This window comes from Periplaneta americana, chromosome 3 (genome assembly GCF_040183065.1).
Source record: "Periplaneta americana isolate PAMFEO1 chromosome 3, P.americana_PAMFEO1_priV1, whole genome shotgun sequence".
Lineage (NCBI taxonomy): Eukaryota > Metazoa > Arthropoda > Insecta > Blattodea > Blattidae > Periplaneta > Periplaneta americana.
The window spans coordinates 94,442,749-94,456,462 of record NC_091119.1 but is presented as its reverse complement, the minus strand read 5'-3'; the positions used below and the strand labels follow the sequence as shown (position 1 = coordinate 94,456,462).

The following is a 13,714-nucleotide window of genomic DNA, read 5'->3' as shown; positions in this document are numbered from 1 at the left end:
CATTTCTTTCTGGATTAAATTCTACATTTCTATATTTTGAAATTTAATCAAGCTCATTATAGTGTAGGCTTACTTAACGATTAAGGAACTCTATAGAGCTACGTGGAAAACACGGTTGAGGGTTTGTAGCCTGCCTAGAGTATGGAGATTTGCTCATTGTGAATGCAGTATTTTGTGATGTCTTTGTTAGATAGTACTCAGAAAGACGCAGACGCAGAGTTCCAAAATGTGTTAATTTACCGCTGACTGAAAAGAGAAATAAAAAGCCAAATACCTTAAGACATAGGAGAAAGGAGTAAGGACGGAAAGAAACAACTCATCCAACATAGCATGAATTGCTTCATATTGCTATTAACAGGGAACAGGTTATACTGAAATTGTTTACTCGTAACAGAAAAGTCCGAGTCTAGATTCCCAGTGCCCAATATCTTCATTGTTTCATAAAAGGAACACTTTAGAAAAGTCAAAATTTCTAATTGTTTACACCCATCTTCTCCCAAACATCCAAAAATTGAACAGAGTGAAATGGATGAACAGATACAATAAAACCACAATCTAGTATATTCAGTCACGCAGCTCAGTACGTAGTAAATATGCATCCATAGATAGTTGCTAACCACTAGGATCGCTAATATCGCCTCATTACAGACAATGCGAAATAGTACCGGCACAGTCTATTGTTCCTAGCACCCTCACAACTCAAGCTTCGTGACTGAATATATTAGACTGTGATAAAACTGTGGCCAGAGGAAAGACCCGACATTAATAACTGGTTGTTATATATATCAAACAAACTATAGTGAAAAGCTGTAAAGCTTGTAGATTTCCTGATGTGTTCTTGTCACTATAAATCACTAGTAGAAACTGTTTTTTCTTTAAATTCCTCCTGAGTTGTATGCAAGTACTGTAGATATATATTAAAATACAATGCAAAAAATTGCACATACGGCTACGTAATAAGTTCTAGATTTATCAAAGAATGGTGTAAATTTAATGGGAGGAACGGCCAATAGACTAGCTATTATAATAGACTGCCTCTGCTACGTGGGACAGTAATGACAGCAGAAGCTCAATATACAACGAACGGTTGTCAGGTGACTCGTCCGATGTTTTTTTGTTGAGTTTTCTGAGCAATGCGTAAGTAGAGACTTGTTTTTGTTTAAATCCCTCTTGAGACGTACAGTATATAGGAAAGCAAACACATAATTTAAATACAATACAACGAACATTTCACATACGCTACGTAATAATTAAACTTAATAGGTATATAAATATGTACAATTAGTAGACTCTTGGTAATCCGGTCATTCCTTGCACAGAGGGTTGCTGCATTTCTGAAAGTGCTTAGAAGTTATTACATTTAATGATATAAGATGTGCCAATCACTCTACCTGCACTTCTAAATCGATACTGGTATGTTCCACACGTGGCCGGTGCGTGTGTATGTATACAGAATGTTTCTAAATTAGGCCGACAAACTTATGGATCGGATAAATAACATTTTTTTCAAACAGTTTTTGTTAAGGAATTCATAGGCTACGGCACTTCCTTTCAGAGCAAGAGGGGTTTATGTCATTACATGGTTCGATCGTACAGGAAGGGATTGAAGTGATTAGTCACGTGAAAACTGAATAAACAAATCATTAATGTTACAGGACAATACAATTTATTGACCCAAACATGCAGAAAAACATTCACTTCAGTGTTAAATTAGCAGTATGGGTTCACTGCTTTACTGTCTCATCACTACAATAAGTACTAAAACATACGTCCATTGACTTCCAGATAGCAACTCGACGTGCCATACTTTGTCGTGCCCTTGCAAAGACACCAGGCATTTCCCTGATTTCAGCTTCTGCGCAGACTATGCGTGCTGCAATATGTTCTTCAGAGTCAACAGGGGTTTCATAAACCACACACTTCATGTGGCCCCACAAAAATTAATCAAGTGGAATGTCAGGTGAGCGCGCTGGCCAGGCAACGGACCCAACCTGACCTATTCAGTGATCGCCGAATGTAGTTGTCAGATGACTACGCACTCCATTCCCAAAATGGGTGGTGCTCTGTTATGTTGTAACCACATTCTTTGTCTATTAATAAGAGGAAGCGGGTGCATAGCTCAGGCAGAACTTTTTGTAAAAGTACCAAATAATTATTGGTGGTGAGTCGTCGCAGCAAAAGGTATGGCCCCACAAAGAAGTCATTCACAATTCCTGTCCACACATTGACACCAAATCTCATTTGATGCAAACGTGGCATGGGGGTTTTCGAAAGCCCAAACATGTGAATTACGGGAATTAAACAATCCCTCACGAGTTTAACATGCTTCCTCTGTGAACAACATAAGGTACAAACTGTGGTTGGACTGCAGTTTGGTTCAAATACCAAGTACAACATTCCTGTCGCAATGGATATGTCACCTGGCTTAATGGCAAGGATCTTTTCAAGGTGATAAGGATACAACAGCTGTTCCTGCAGAATTATCCAGGCCATGAAATGACCAATGTTGAGTTGGTGAGCAATAGTTCTCGTACCCACCGAACGATTGTTCTCGACAAACCGCAGCACAGCTTCCTCGGTCTCAGGAGTTCGCGTAGAACGCCGCCGTCCTTGACCCTCTGCTCGTCTATCGAATGAGCCCTGTTCGCGCAGTCTGCGATGAATGCTGGTAAATGTACTGTGGTGAGAATATGAGAAACCCGTCTGTTTCGAAACCGTTGCTGGTGAAGCCTCTGTGCCGCACGAGCAGAACCAAATGCTGCCATACGCCAACTCATTCCATGTGTAACATTCCATGTTTGCAGTGGCTAACAAAATGCAATGTTTCGTAAGCAAGGAAGACTTATATTATGCCGAGAAGAAGCAATCAATAGAATGAATGAAAGGATGATACTGAGCACAAAAAGCCAACAGATCAGATAGAAGTAAACAAACTTGCCGACCTCAGATAGTAATCAAAGTGGATTAATGCATGATACTGAGCTCAGGAAATAAATAAGGGTGGTAGCATTAAATCCCTCTTGCACTGAAACGTAGTGTCCGAGCTCATGGGCTCCTTAACGGAAAGTGTTTGAAAGAAGGTTATAATTGTATCAGATCCAAAAGTTTGTCGGCCTAATTTAGAAACTCCCTGTATACGCGTATACGTGTAGAAGTAATAGAGTACAACAAATGACACCGGTTCAAATTTCTAGAACACTATTACAGTAGAAGTGATAGGAAGTACACTAGAAGGAGGCCGGATAATTGAGAGGCCGAATAACTGAGGACCGGATTAGCGAGAATCTAGTGTATTGTCACTTTAGACTATACCTTTGTTACATGAGTTAGTAATGACAACAAGATAAAATAAACTGCAGTTAGATGGCTCATCTGAAGTTTCTTAATATTGAGACAACACGTAAGTTTGGTAAGAAGAGCCCAAAAACCATTTGCATCACCAGCATCTGATTATTGGCGCGGGAACACTCAAGTTTCCTCAAAACTTTGTATGAGAGACCAGACAGTCATCCTCATGATCTGCGTACTTTTTGGTTCTGCATTACACCTAATTGAAATCATATATATATATATATATATATATATATATATATATATATATATATATATATATATATATATATACACACATTAGAGTCGGGCAGACTGCCTCATATTATCGCCCGTTCTCGGTTGCGTAATCACCGCAGTCTCGCCCAGTGCGCGAGTACCTAACGTAGCCAAATGACTCATTGATAGAGAACACGAGATTCTCTTGGTCCCGAGATTACCGATACTAGGTTATTCCCGACAGTCTCGGACGTCTATGCGGGACTGTAGTAATGATTAGAAAGCAGTATCGCTCGGGCCATGCTTCTATAGGAAGCATTGGCTTATACACTTCCCGGTTCTTTAAATATATATCATGTCGTAGCTCCTATAATACTTAATCAATCGCGCTGTAATTTTTTTGGATTGATAGCTCAATGTCTAAGGAAAGCATAGAAAAACAAATCGAACTGAAAATCTTTTTTGGAAAGTGAAAAAAAAATATATTAACTTCGATGGAGATTGATCTGTTCAGACTTCACTGCTGGTAAGCGGCAAACTTTTTTGTTTTTCACGTTAGATGGGGGGTCAAAGCGAGAGAAATGTTGAGAAAGGATGGAAATTACTTTTAAAAGTGATGGCAACTCAAAATTTTTACTGGTTCTCGAATAACGGCGAGTTAACCTGTTAGCGCGGGACTCATGACTCAAACGTTTGTTCCGTAAAATTTGTACGGAACCCTTCAACGCTTGAAAACTCGTTATTGTACGGATGGTATTAAATGGTATTTTAATACAGGTAGTTGAAAATGAGGCTATACTCGTATAGTCCAAGATGGTTTACACTTTACAGTAATTAGGCTATCTTTTATAACAACTAAATAAAAAAATAGTTTGTAACACAATAATATGAAACATGAAAATATCAAAAGCTGGTTCACAATAAACCGAGAACGGAAACGGCAACGAGAACTAGAACGGAAATATTGTTAAAATAAATGTATTTAAAGGTAAGCATTCACAATTAACTATTCTGAATGCTCACATTTAAATACTGTACATTTATTTTAACATTATTTTCGTTCTCTTTTCCGTTCCCGGTTTATTGTGAACCAGCCTATACTATAGAAAACTACACTTTCTATTGGTGTGCACGTTATAAATTATTGTTACAGAACAATCATTATTGTATTCTAGCCATGTTACAATATAAAATTATATAGGGCTATATGGTTTATAATAATTATCCTATATGTTATAGGAACGAGAATAACAAATTAATAATTAATCAGATTTCTAATACTTGTACCGGTACCTAATGATAACTTACAAGACAGCAATAAATAATAACCATCATAATAATCCTGATAATCATAATCTTAATCATCCTAATGATTACGATAATGATGATGATAGCAGTACTAATAATAATAATGATATAATGATAATAATAATAATAATAATAATAATAATAATAATAATAATAATCGCTGTAGAGTAACGGTTAGCACACCTGACTGTGAAACGATCGGCTTCCGGTTCGAATCTTGGTTGGGACAAGTTAAGACTGGTTCACAATAAACCGAGAACGGAAAAGACAACGATAACGGAAATATTGTTAAAATAAATACATTTAAATGTGAGCATTCACAATTAACTTTCACGTTCCCGTTTCCGGGCTCCGGCAATCTTCTCGTTAATTGTGAATGTTCACATTTAAATATATTTATTTTAACATTATTTCTCGTTGTCGTTTCCGTTCCCGGTTTATTGTGAACCAGTCTTTACCTGGCTGAGGTTTCTCGCCTCAACCCATTGAGAGCAAATGCTGGGTAACTTTCGGCGCTGGACCCTGGACTCATTTCGCTGGCATTATCATCTCATTCAGACGCTAGATAGCTATAGCAGTTCATAAAGCGTCGTAAAGTAACTAGGTAATAATAATAATAATAATAATAATAATAATAATAATAACCCTCTTTTATTCTCTGTTGTTATGATAAAGCAAATATAAATGACACTCAGGAAGAAACGCAGAATAAATATGGGGGGGGGGGAAATGCCTGTTATTATTCGGTTGAGAAGCTTTTGTCATCCAGCCTGCTCTCAAAAAACTTGAAAGTTAGAATTTATAAAACAGTTATATTACCGATTGTTCTGTATGGTTGTGAAATTTGGACTCTCACTTTGAGGAACAGAGGTTAAGGGTGTTCGAGAATAAGATTCTTAGGAAGATATTTGGGGCTAAGAGGGATGGAGAATGGAGGAAGTTGCACAACGTAGAACTGCACGCATTGTACTCTTCACCTGACATAATTAGGAATATTAAATTCAGAGGTTTGAAATGGGCAGAACATCTAGCATGTATGGGCGAATCCAGAAATGGATATAGAGTGTTAGTTGAATGGCCGGAGGGAAAGGACGTTTGGAGAGGCAGAGACGTAGATGGGAAGCTAATATAAAAATGGATATGATGGTAGAGACTGAATTAATCTTGCTCAGGATAGAGACCGATGGCGGGCTTATGTGAGAGCGGCAATGAACCTTCGGGTTCCTTAAAACGCATTTGTAAGTAATTATGATCAATTTGTGAAAGGATCTACTCTATTTCGTAAATCTGTCCTTCCCCTTGCAAAAGTGTTTCCATTTCACATTCAGCATTTTATCAATTGGGAAACAAAAATATCTTTTGTCAGAGCCTCTGGTCCTTTATAATAATATAAATAAGTATTATTTTATTTCGTCCTTACACAGCGCAATAATTACCCATGCTGATGAAGATGCCCTTGCATTACAACGAAACATCCAGATGTGAACGCGCAATATAATAATAATACAGTCGTGTGATATCCATTACTATAGCGTATACAAAACACTATCGAATGATTAAATATGGAATGTCAACAAAATGCTGATATCGAGAAAGTATATCATAGCTCCAACCATAACTTGTTATTGTTTTAGACTAGCTTAGGATTAGCTAACGGCTGAAAGTGCTGCATTATTTTGCTTCTCCGGAAAGGCAATAAATAGTTCATTAAAATAGTGTGACTTCTGTAAGAATGTCGACAATCATAATGTGCTGTATTATTTATTGCATACCACACTGCTGTGCCTTCTTAAATTGCTTTATGAACATTAATATTTCAGAAAGAGTCACGAATTGCAGTGATAAGCGGCAATTAAGCCGGCAGTCAGTGTACGCATTTCATAACGATAAGTCGGCCGTGCGATAACAGGCCGGGACCCGGTATTCCTCGTTCCCGAGAGTGCCAATCTCGAGAATACGATTCTCGGAACTGGCGTTATCGGCCAGCTAGTCTCGCCTACGAGAACGAGCGGGAGTAAGAGGCTGTTTGCCCGACTCTAATATACATACATACACACACATTTACCAATAACCGGTAAGTATTTTTCGGCTCTGATTTATTTTTAGTTTGTCATAATTTTAGAATCTTTGGTTCACCTAAACTAGAATTCGAATTTCGGATTAAAGCATTTAAAATGTCAGTGATAAATATATATATTTTAACCACATCATACATTAACATTTAAAATTAAAACTTGACAGAATTTACGAAAGCTTAGTAACTTTTAACGCATTTTCACGAAAATAACGTAAGTACACTTACACCTCTTTGCTTCTGACCGCCTCAATTTTTGGGTTCGTTCAATGTTTATCTTGTGGGACAGAGTGGTTTGATCTTGGCAGTATTTTCAACTGGTCCCTGGGCTACTTCCTCGAGGATGAGGGCAAAGACAGATTTAACTTTTGTGTTGGAAAACAGGATTCTCAACTGTTTGGCCCATTCCATAGCACATTTCACTGTTCTATAAGAATTACAGTTTTGTTGTTCTCCTCGTGACGAAGTTACAGCAATTAGCGCCACAATGCATATAAATAACCAAAGGCTATTTGTCAATATTATCACAGACTGAACATCTTTATTGAAATGTTATGTTTTATTTAACGACGCTCGCAACTGCAGAGGTTATATCAGCGTCGCCGGATGTGCCGGAATTTTGTCCTGCAGGAGTTCTTTTACATGCCAGTAAATCTACTGACATGAGCCTGTCGCATTTAAGCACACTTAAATGCCATCGACCTGGCCCGGGATCGAACCCGCAACCTTGGGCATAGAAGGCCAGCGCTATACCAACTCGCCAACCAGGTCGACATCTTTATTGACTCCACTCATTTTCCAACCCCATCATAAGCCTCTCTAATGACAGCATCAGAAATGAATGATGTTATGGCTTTACTTGAATTGAACTGAAAGAGGAAACGTGGGAGAAGAATTTAAAAGGTACGCAAAACGCGTCCTCGAAAAGGGTTCGGGGCTAACAGAAACTGATTATGTGAGCTCCAAGCCTGTTGGCCACTTGTCTCACTTCGGGTTACGCTGCTCCACTGAAGGAGATCTAGAAAAGTTTGAAGGGGAAAAGCCGAAAATGGACGTAACCTCTTAGGTACCACATACGCGAGGAGAAGAGAATATCTTCATCAGTGGATGATTGTCTAACAGCTGACCTGGGTAACATTCATGAATCCGAAATCGTGGCTCATCCTGCATCAGCCCTGATAGAGGCTGGTCTAATTCGCAGACGAGTACCTGATAAGCAAAGCTCGGAACTTGGGGACTTGTGTGTCGTGTGCATGAGTAAGGTTACAGGTACAACGTACACAAAGCTCACCCTGCAAGTGCTCAGGGACAGTCGTGTGTACTTACTAAGAACGTGGTCACATCGAATGACAGGAAGACGGACGAGGAAACTGTGTCGTGTCGAAGCCAATGACATTCAGAGAATTAATTAGAGGTAAACGGTCTGTTTGAAAATAAGAAAATACGTATTATTCGAATGGGTATTGTATACGTTTGAAAATATATTTCTTAAAATTTAGGTACAGAATTTCGTGGAGGAATTCTGAGGAGATACATTATTTTCTTCGAATGGAGAGTTTATATTTTGTAACTTGTGTCAAACACAAACTAGAGATTGGAAACGGGCATTCATTGAAATACATTGCAGTCCCTTAAATCGGTGGAAAATTTGTCCATAGCCATGGATCAAGTCGTAGTGGAACCTTCCCTAGTAGTGACATAGAAATTGAAAACTATTTTCGAGACAAATTTAGGATACTTATCTTTCTCAGATACGAGATCAGCTAGCAACCACTGAAAATCGAACAGGAAACAGTGACAGTGAAAACATGCAATACTTTATTTCGGCCTAAGACTTTATAATACAATTACAAACCATTTTCCAAATTTGAAATTTTTTAAAATTGAAGCTTCTAAAAAATAAATTTGTAAAATTATCCACGATATAATATAACTTAATATTAACAAATGCATTTTTTTACCTTTTATTTCTGTCTACTATATTCTTGTTTTTATTGAATATCACTGGCTTCTGTCGAATTGTCAATTTATATTAAATGTGTATTTTTCTCTCTTTTTCTCTTTCTTCCTTATTCTTGCTCTTGTGTTGTATTTATTGGTTCGAATTAAGTTACTTATGTATTTAGTAAAGTGTCCTTGTAAATTTTATGTTATATTATTGACTAATACAACACCGTACACGAGCCTGGCTCCTGCGGTAGTGGATAGAAACATTTTTGTTTTATAAATGTAATTTGTATTCAGTAGGTAGCTAGTTAAAATAAATAAAATAAAAAAAAATTAATTTTGCTCCCGTCACTTCATGTGACGTGGAAATAAGTTTCTTTCGTTTCAAATCATGTTTAACTAACAGACGAAGAAGGTATGGGTTCGAAAAATATTCGAGTGTATGTAGTCATACACTGTAATAAAATATACAGAGCAGAACTGTAAATTTGATATATTTTGCATGTTTATATATATATATATATATATATATATATATATATATATATATATATATGCTATAAAATTACTTGTTTCAATCTACCATAATATTACGAGTACCATTATGTTGTTCCAGCCAGGAACCACTTTTATAGCAGACCTTACAGTACCTCTGTGCTGGAAGCGGGAGTTTGTTGACATTGAAGTCCGGTCGCTTAGCCACGTTCAAAGACACAAGTCCCCAAGTTCCGAGCTTTGCTGATAAGCCCCGGGCCTTAGCCTCAAGCCCTCCCTATATCACCATCGGAAACCCGTACTGCTCCTGGGACTTCAATCTATTTTTAACTATTGCAGATATATGAATTAAGAAGGTGGTGAGTGTTGGTGGCATGGTAAAGGGAAACGTGAATACCCCGAGAAAAACTCACTGCAACGTCTCCTCTGCTCACCACAAATTTCATTATGATCTAGCCGGGGATCGAATCCTGGCCGCCTGGATGGAAGACGAGCGCGCTAAGGCTTTAACAACAGACGCGACAAGAGGAATTGGGTAACTCCGGCTGGGAAGTCTGTCCCTGTTTTTTTTTCAACACTTAATGAAACGCTCTCTTTAAGTTTATATTATATGGTGCCAGAGTTTAATAGTAGACAAGGAAGGAGCACCTGAGAGTCCGAAAGTTAACCTTGGTCTGAGAGTGACCGTGCCGGTAGTACAAATCAATGCCCGCAGCAGATGACACTGACAGATAGCGCAGCGCAGTTCGCTGGACCACTTTGATCGCTCCTTCGTGTTGTCACTACAGTAAGTTCGTTCCGCGTTTCCTCATCTTTGCATGATGTTTGTCCTATGCTAATCAAGACGACATGTTTCGAAATACCCTTCAGCTCGAGTGACTAGTCAGATATGGAACATTTTTGTGTCGATCCTCGGTAGGTAGTCACAGTACTAATTGACAAGACAGGACACTTCCTTTTGGATTAGCGATAAGGCGATTTCGCAGAACTGATCAGATGCTTATCTCTGTTCACAAAAAAATTCACTTATGGTTCGCAGAAACTTAAAGCCGAGCGCAGCAAGTCTCGACATTAATCTCCAGAATTCTCGAATAGGCCTATACTAATAAGTTATGCCCCTCGGTATCTAACGTCTGTACAGTTATACACGTACTTCGTGGTTTTATAAGCAAATTTATCCCACTGTCGAAAATTCCATACCAATCTCCCACAGTTACACTATTTTAGCAAGTGGATAATTGTAACATTATTCTGTTGTTTAAACAAATAATAGTAGGCATATATGGTGATATGTTAAAGTGTATAGTAATGGTTCATAAGGAAACGTCGTTTTCTTAGTTTCTACAGTGCCAGTCAAATTTAAGGAAAGCAGATTGAAAACTCTCGCGGATAACGTTCTTGTTGTCAAACGGCACTACAGTCTGGCAACTGATCTTTCGTGTAACTAGTGAATTATGTATTTAAGAGAATGGAGAGAATCTTACCGAATTTCAGAGTGGTTGCTCAAAATGTCCTCGTTACATATGATCCATTGATGTATGAAGTTGTGAGACACTCGATGGAGCTTAATCTCATAATTAGTATTAATCGTGAAGTGCACGTTTCTTCTCATGAAGAATGGAATTTGTTTCTCCCCACTTATTTAATAATTTAACACTAAAATGTTTCGATTGTTGTTAGTCTCTGGAAGGCGCTGCCGAAACTTGCGTAAACAAAAGTTGTTAAGTATTTCTTCTTCAGGAGATACGTTTCAATGAGGAAAATGCGTTGTTGTACTGATTATCTAACCACGTTTAAAAATACGTATTTCTCATTAATGTTCAGAAAGTTACTATAATATATGCAAATGTGGTGCAACAACTGAGAAGGAACATCCACGCATTCTGTCCTAGGCCGAACTTAAGTCGAAGACACCGGCTTTTTTGCCGAGCTAAGATATCCCTGTGTGGTAATTAGTGTGTTTTCTCGATCTCGTGTATCGTACATCATTGCATGTGTTTAGAATGTAATGCAAAACATTTTGAGTAATTGCTCCAAAATTCAGGAAAAGTTCTCTTAATTTCCGTAAATAGGCTAAATAATTCAGTAATTATGCAAAAGAGCACTTGCCAGACTGTAAATGCGTGAGACGGCAAGAACGTTATCTGCTTGCGAGACTGTAGTGCCGAGAGACGACAGAAATGCCGGTCCCCTTAGGTTTGACTCTATATTAATGTCACTGTAAGTAGTCTATATAAATCAGTTGTCACAAATTAGTACAGGTGAATATGGAGTTTAGTGGATATCTTTGAGATAGGAAACTAATGTTCGAAATACTTCTGAAACAGTATCGCAATTTAAATATTTATTTTTTACCTGAGTCTCTCTCTCTCCCTCTCTCTGCAATAGTGTGAGGAATTGTGCCATGTGCACGAGCGTAAAAAGATATGGTTCCTTTCATTTCCACCTCAAGCGCTGTTCTTACACGGTTGCCTGCAGAACAGTATCTTAAATTAAGAAAGAGCTTATAGACTGAATTGTGTGGGGGTATAAATTACGCCAGGCGCTCCAAAACGTGCTATGAATAGTACAGAATATGGGAGACGTTTTGAGCAAGTGAGTTCTTTCACTGTCAAATCATTTGTTGGTCTATCAATAACGATGAACCGACTGCTCTGGCGCATGCTGTAATGCGAGATGCAAGAAAAGATGTATACAAGCAGGCGCAATTTCAAGCTCGCTACCAGTGTCAGCAGTTGCATCTCTGTTGCTTCAATTTTTACTTCCCGTCTTTATGTTTGTTCCCATAAGTCCTGATTCATACATTTACTTACCCATTAAGTAAAGTTTGGATAGCCACGGTCTTATGGAACTGTATAATTGTTCCGAGTCTTGCTCTTTTCTGTGTCTACGTTACATTTTTATACTTTAAATCCAGAATCTTAGGGACAATAAGAACTGAAAGAAGCAAGCTAGCTTGTACTATGGCCATAACATGTAATACTATTTCAGATCTTAGCTACTTTGAAAGGAAGAACTTAATCTTTTCTACTAACAAGATTTAGGCCTAGTTACATTTCGTCGCACTAGTCAATAAGTAATGAAGGGCCTTTGAAAATTATCTTCTGTGAAGAGTATCGTACTGAGATTTTAGCTTCACTGTCATCGCTTTCACTTACAGTAGAGTGTCTCGTTTAGGCACAGTGAAAACGTAAACAAAGTGCAGGTAACGTGTGGAAGAGGACGAGCCGTACGATAAACACGAGGGATGCACAAGGTTTCAGTTACAACATTTATGGCGGAGGATTAATTTAAATTATATTTTTCAAAAACACACAAAAGAAAAGAACACAAATTGCATAACGTTATCATATACACATTTTAACAAACAAGCAATAAAATTGTAACGTTGAAATAATTCAATATAACAAATCAAATTTTGCTACTTATATGATGTTGCTTTCAAGCAGCATTTTTACGGTCATGAATTTCATTTTCTGTGCCACTAACATAATACCACCGTCTTTTGTGGCCGAATTAACAAAACTATAATATACTGATCTGAAGTGGCAACACTATTACCTAAACATAATTATCCCTTCTCAAAGTTCAATTTATTTAGATACAGTTCAGACCAGTATACTGTAGTTTTGTTAATTTGGCCACAGAAGATGATGGTATTATGTTAGTCATACAGAAAATGAAATTCATGACTGCAAATCTGATGCTTGAAAGCAACATCATGTAAGTAGAAAAACTTGATTTGTTATATTGAATTATTTCAACGTTACAATTGCTTGTTTGTTAAAATGTGTATATGATAACGTTATGCAATTTGTGTGTTTTTGGAAAATATAATTTCAATTAATGCTCCGCCACAAATGTTGTAACCAAAACCTTGTGCAGCCCTCGTGTTTATCGTACGGCTCGTCTTCCCTCCATACGTTACCTGCACTTTGTTTACGTTTTCACTGTGCCTAAACGAGACGCTCTACTGTACTTTATTTTGAATTTGTCATTATGTAAGTTAAAAAAAAAAACATGAATTACAGTGGACGAGTTTCCCTGTCATCCAAGATTTCTATTGCTACAATGTTGCATAAAATAACCATAAAAGTGATACAGAATGTTAAATACAATACATACGTACAAGTATTATTTATCGTCCTCGTTATTTTGGTCCATTTTCAGTATTTTTGAGCTATATTTTTCTTGAAATGAAATGTTTCTTTTTCCCATGAATGAGAATTTTCAAACGAAGAAGCAATTTACACCTCATTATCCCTTTTAAGTCGCCTGCATACTGACAGGTTCGGCGCGTGTAGTTGGTGAACAAGAATTAGAATTCCATTCCAGTAAGCG

The 13,714-nt window shown here is 37.6% G+C and overlaps 1 protein-coding gene across 1 annotated transcript in view; it reads right to left on the bottom strand.

Annotated features, from left to right (window-relative positions):
• The window catches only part of LOC138696254 (ankyrin repeat domain-containing protein 29), a 227,425-nt gene that overhangs the window by 51,830 nt on the left and 161,881 nt on the right, over window positions 1-13,714 (bottom strand). The window lies entirely within an intron of this gene.